This window comes from Corvus brachyrhynchos, unplaced genomic scaffold (genome assembly GCF_000691975.1).
Source record: "Corvus brachyrhynchos isolate BGI_N302 unplaced genomic scaffold, ASM69197v1 scaffold148, whole genome shotgun sequence".
Lineage (NCBI taxonomy): Eukaryota > Metazoa > Chordata > Aves > Passeriformes > Corvidae > Corvus > Corvus brachyrhynchos.
In genome coordinates, this window is record NW_008239785.1 from 2,186,313 (window position 1) to 2,191,961 (window position 5,649).

Genomic DNA, 5,649 nt, shown 5'->3' on the forward strand with positions numbered 1-5,649 from the left:
GGGCCGGGCTCTTCCTCCTCCTCCTCTCCATCACAGGGGGAAGTGGGTGACCCGGCCAGAGGGAAAACCCTGCCCGCTCCCCGGCCGAGGCAGGGAGGAAAGCTCTAACCTACTTTCTGGCGCCGATGGCCCGATAACCAGGCGGGTGGGTGGTTTTTGTTTGTGTTTGCTGGTTTTCCCCCTCCCCAGGTGAGCGGGGCAGGCAGCGCCTTTCAGGAGCAGCAGCGCCTCGACGCCGCGGGCGAGGGCAGGTGGGCAGCGGAGGGGGCCGGGTCCCTGACCCCGAGCATCTGCCTGCCCTCCCGCCCGCCGGGGCTTTGTTGTTGTAGCTGGTTTGAGGTTTGGTTAAGGGCTCTGGGACGCTCGCACGTGCTGCCTGGAGTGGCGAGTGCTGCCACCAGCCCTGCGCAGGCGAACAAAACCCTTACAGAGCAGGGGAGTCGGGTCATCCTCCGGGAACAGAGGGATGCTATGCGTGAATGCTTTAGTCAGTTGGATTTTTGCTGTTGGTCCTCCAGGTTTGGGACAGAGGGGTGAGGCTGAGCTCTACCCCATCCTGCCCTGCCTTGCTGCCAGGCCACCAGGACTGGGCAGAGGCCATCCCTCCAGGCTTCCTGCAGCCAGGTCATGGTGCCCGCGGTGATGTGAGACCCTGCAGCTCTCGCTCAGCTCCCCATGCCCACGTTCTGCAGGGAGAAGGGGACCTGAGAGGCTGTATTGTCACCGCTGGGTCCCTGTGGCAAGAGGAAGTGTCCGCCTTCTTCCCCAGTGTGTGGCGTCATCCTTCTCGCCACGAGGAGCCAGGACATTCTCCTGCCTGCACGTTCCCAGTCCCCGGATGGTTGCTCCTGGGGATTTCCAGGGTGAACTCATCATACTGCTGCTGTCCTGGGCACACAGCCTCCAGCCCAGCTGGGGAACTGGGGAGCGCATCCTAGCACAGTGCCATGGCTGTCCTGGGCAATGCTGCCCACTCAGGTCACTCCATTGTGCCCTCTGAAGCAGCATCCTTTGCCTCCTGCTTTTTTCCCAAGTGGGAAATAACCAGCTTGGAATTGTCCCACCTCCAAAATGAGCTGGAGAGTTCAACTGCAGCTGAGCCTGGGAGAAACCAGAGCTGCCTCTGCCTGTGCTACCTTGGTCAGCACTGGCTTCACATGTGGCTCCCTGGGTTCCCAGCTCCTTTGCAATTAATGGGGTGATCAGCGCCTTTCGCTGCTTGCTCATGTGGAGGGCGGCTTCTGCCAGCCCTGCCCCCATTTGCTATAAAGCAGGTGACCGTCTACCACTTCCCTGTCGTGGGGGTTCTCTGGCACCGCCGCAGCTGCGCTGGGACACCTGGAGGTGCTGCAAGCCCCGGAGTGAGAAAGGGCAAACCACAGAGTGGGGTTTGACACCACAGCTGAGCCCTGATGTAAATTCTGCGAGACGGGGCGGAGCCCGGTGTTGCTCTCAGGTGCACGTGTGAGCGCTCAGTGTGAGAGCTCCGGCAGCAGGAACAATAGATGCCTGTGGATGCTGGGAGAGCAGCTCGGAGCTGGGGATGCAGAGCGTGGGGGCGTGAATCCGGTGGGGAAGGGACTGCCTGTGTTGCCTCTGGGGGAATGCACTCACTGGGGGAGCTGGGGAATGTGGGCTGTGTTTGTCCGGGCTGGGATGAAAGACGAGCATGTGGCTGTCCTCTGGGTCCGTGTTTTGTTCTTGGATGCTGCTGCTGTTTACAGTGAAGCTGAAGGATCCCCCAAATACATCCTTATTCCTTCCCTTGAGGAATCCCTTATTCCCCCCTTGTTCTTGAGCTGAAAACAGCCCTTGGGACAAGCTGGGAATCAGAACAGTGCTCATTACCAAAGAAAGTAGGAGACAGGTGATGGATGGAGAACCAGCTGGTGGGGGAGTTGCAGAGCTGCCCAGACCAACGTGGGGCTCATGAGGCATTTCCATATTTCCCATGGGCATTGGGAACTCAAACTGAGCCAGAGGAGCCAGTGCAGGCTTGGTGCTGTCAGAGGCTCAGCACTGAACAAGTCAATTAGTGAAGGCTGAAAATTAATTACTTAAATCTCTGTGAGCCCACAAGTGATGGGATCATGAACTCTCCTCCTCTTAAGGGGCTTTTTATCTAATGACTTTTGGTTTCCGCTGTCCTGCCGAGCGGTGAGATAACACAACAAGCTCCCAGCGGAGGTGGGCACAGTCCCTTTTAGTTACAGGGATCCAGGAGTTGTGGTCATTTTGGGAGCATGCAGTGCTTTGAGTTATGGTCATTTCCTGGCCTCCGAGTCAGCATGGAAAGCTCTGTGTGTGCTGGCGGATATGGAGGAAACCCTTGGCCCTGGTACCCCTTTTCCCCACTTAATCCCTGTTACTTAAAAAAAAAAAAAACCAGCAAAAATGCAGTTGTTTGGTGGTTGCTCCCTTAATGAGGCATTTAGGGTGGAGGATGGACCCAGGGAGGACTCCAGACCAACCCTGCCCTCTGCTTGCCAACCACACAGGACCCTTGTGTGCCCCTCATCCTTGGGACTCGCACCCCAAGGTCAAGCATTGTGGGGTGCTGGTCACATTAGCTGAGCACAGGGCAGGGGCAACCCCAAATAACTGCTCTGGGAGGGCAGGGCAGCAAATATTTATGGGATTTGCATGTGAGGGCTTCCCCCTCCACCCTCGTCCTCCAGGAACTCAAACTGGGAGAGCTGTGTGGACTTCGATGGAGAAGGAACCAGCGCCCTGCCTGTGGAGCAGCAGCGGGGTGGGGAGGCAGGGAGCCTTACGGTATAGCGGTGCCTCAGTTTCCCCACTTTTGAAACACCACAAATGAGTCAGAAAGCACAGAGGTGTCCAGTGAAACCGCAGCTTGTCACCTGGGGGGCAGCTTGTGCAGCCACAAGAGCAGGATTGATGCCGTGGCTGTGCCTTGAGCAGGGGGCAGTGCAAACCAATCCACTTGATGCTGTGCTGCCGGAGGCTGCAGTGGGACACAGGACAGGAGGGAGCAGGACAGTGCCCAGGGATACTCCTTGGCCTTTTCCCAAGCTGCTGACATTGGATGGGAGGAAGAAGCCCACTGCTGTGGAGGGCACATGGTCTCTGTGCTGGATGCCCAGCCCTATGAGAACCCATTCAGATTGGTGGTGTATGGTCACTCAGTGGATGTTCCTGCCTTACAGCCATCCCACAGGACCACTCCTCCCATCTGCAGCACCCATTTCTGCTGCTGCAGCTCCCAGGGCAATGGAGCCCTCCTTTGAGCAGCCTCTGTTGGCTTGTGTCTGATTGATTTATTGCTTAAAAGTAATATTTCCTCATGTATTCCTGATGTAATTCCTCTGGTCTGACAGACCCACTCGGGGCACAAGAGATGTGGCAAGTGTCCCCCAAGATGCCCAGTGTGCCAGTGCCCCCTCCCACGCCATGGTCTGGCTTCACTCCCTGTGTGTCATGCTGCAGCTTGTGCTGGGGATCTGATTATTCCTGTAATTTGCCAGCCTGCAGGAACACTAGGGCAGGGCTGGGAGTTACATGTGAGCCCAAAGGCTGCACTCTGTGCCCGTGGGCAGCCAGGGTGAATCCCCAATGCTCGGCGTTGCCATGTCTCAGCTCCTCCATGGAACAAGCAGGGGAGTGTCACCAAGGCTGGCACCGTGCCGTTGTCATATATGGCTTTTCCAAGGGTGATCCCATAACCAGTCACCTCCTGTATGTGATGACTTAACCCAGTCCAAGCTCTCCGGGGGAGGACATGGAGGTGGCTCCTTAAAAACCAGCCTCTCCAGCCCCTGCGCTGAGCTGCGTGGCTTCCCTGTGGGTGCAGCATCCCAGGGATGGGATAGCAGGCAGAAGGAGGATGAAGATGGTTGGGGAGACCCCATCTCCAGCTCCTGGCAGCTGAGAGGCTGCAAAGTGCCTGGCTGGCACAGGTCCACGGAGGTGCTGTGGTGGGAAGAGCATTCCATAGGTACCAGTGAGTGTAGGATTCCCTGTGCCAGGTTTGCGCCGTGTTGGATGGGGAGGAGCAGTTCCCAGTCGGGCTTTCCTCTGCAGGGTGTGGGTCTGGGTGCTTCAGGCCTCCTGCAATCAGGAGTGGAAGGAAGGAAGCCAAGGAATGGCCCACCCACGCTCATCTGCTGCTGGTTGGGAGGAGGGAGGAGGAGGGAGGAGCAGCTTCCCCCAGTTGTCCTGGGCCCAGGGGAGCATCGAGACTTAATGGGGTGTCTGGGGGACAGCCCCCAGCCCCCTGCCAGCAGAGGTGTCACCATCCACAGCCCAAAGGGATACCACAAGGTCCTTTTCCCCTCTCCTCAGGGAGCTGCTGGCCCTGGAATGGGAAAGAAGGAGGCTGCTGATGTCCGCCCAGGGCTCCCCCTTTGCACAGGGGCTATCAGGGCGAACAGCACTTTGTACAAGCCTTGGAATGGGTGTGTTGGGATAAGGAGTCTGTTCGTAGAGATAGGGAGCTGCAGCCGAGGGGGCTCGTCCTGCCACCAGCCCGGGGCCCAGCTTGTCCCTGGGATGAGCCGAATTCCTGCCCAGGGCTGAGCACCACCTCCCACTGCTGCATCCCACACAGCGTGGGGATGGTCAGAGCTCAGGGCAAGGGAGCCCTCTGTAAATATGGGGCATTTCTACCAGCCCTGAGCTGCTCTGGGTGGCTCGGTGTGCTCTGAAACAGGCAGCGGGGGACTGGTGAAGTCTGCAAGCCCAGCCAGAGCCCTGGCACCAAGAGCTGCTGGCAGAATGAGTGTTCAGGAGGAGAACCAGAGAATGTTCCCTCCAACCCCATTGACCTTTCATACCAAGAATTTTGCTTCGAGGAAAGAAGTGAGAGTGAATTCAGTAATGACCTGCAGCACGGGGATGGCAGGCACGTGGCCTGCAGGCAGCTGTCCCCTTCCCTCAGGTAAATACCGACCTGGGACCCCTCAGCCCCTTCCAGAAGGTGCAGCCAGGGCACTTGCATCATCATGTCTGTGCACTCTGTGTTTAAGCCAAGCTAATAATCGGAGTAGATCTGAGTAATTAATCAGTTCTCAGATGAAACCAAGTTAAATCAATCCTGGTAGGCTGGGGAAAAAAGAAAAAGAGCTTTCCTTGTGTCTGGAGAGTGCTGTGATGCTGCCTGTGGAGTAGCCAAGCCCTCTGCTGCGCTTTCCTCGCTCCCAGTGGAGACTTTGGCCCTTTGCTCTCCCTGAAGCCGTTGGGGTGACTCAAAGTCTCCACGTGCGCGTTCCTCACTTGGCTTGGGCTCCAGCCTGAGGAAGGGACCTGTGGGCTGGGGGTCCCCTTGTGCAGCCACAGCCCCTCCAGCAGCACCCACCACTCCGGCGTGCCTTTGCAGGAAGCAGAGGATGGCTTTGTGCAGCGCTGCCTGGTTGGGGTGGTTGTGCCGTGAGGGTGCGTGGACCCCAGGGAAGTGGGGAGGTGTGGGGTGGGTGGCCAGTGGCACAGAGGGACCCCAGCCCACCGGGACTTGCCGCCCACCCCATCAGGCTGGGAAGCCTTTGGGTTTTGCGCTGCTGGGGTGGGTGGGGGTTGTTGCACTGGTAAAAATTAACGAGAGTGGGAAAGGGGCAGTGGCTGGGGTGTGGGAAATCCTCCACACGGCTCCTTCCACCCGCTCCCAGGCATGGCAGGCAGATCCTTCCCTCT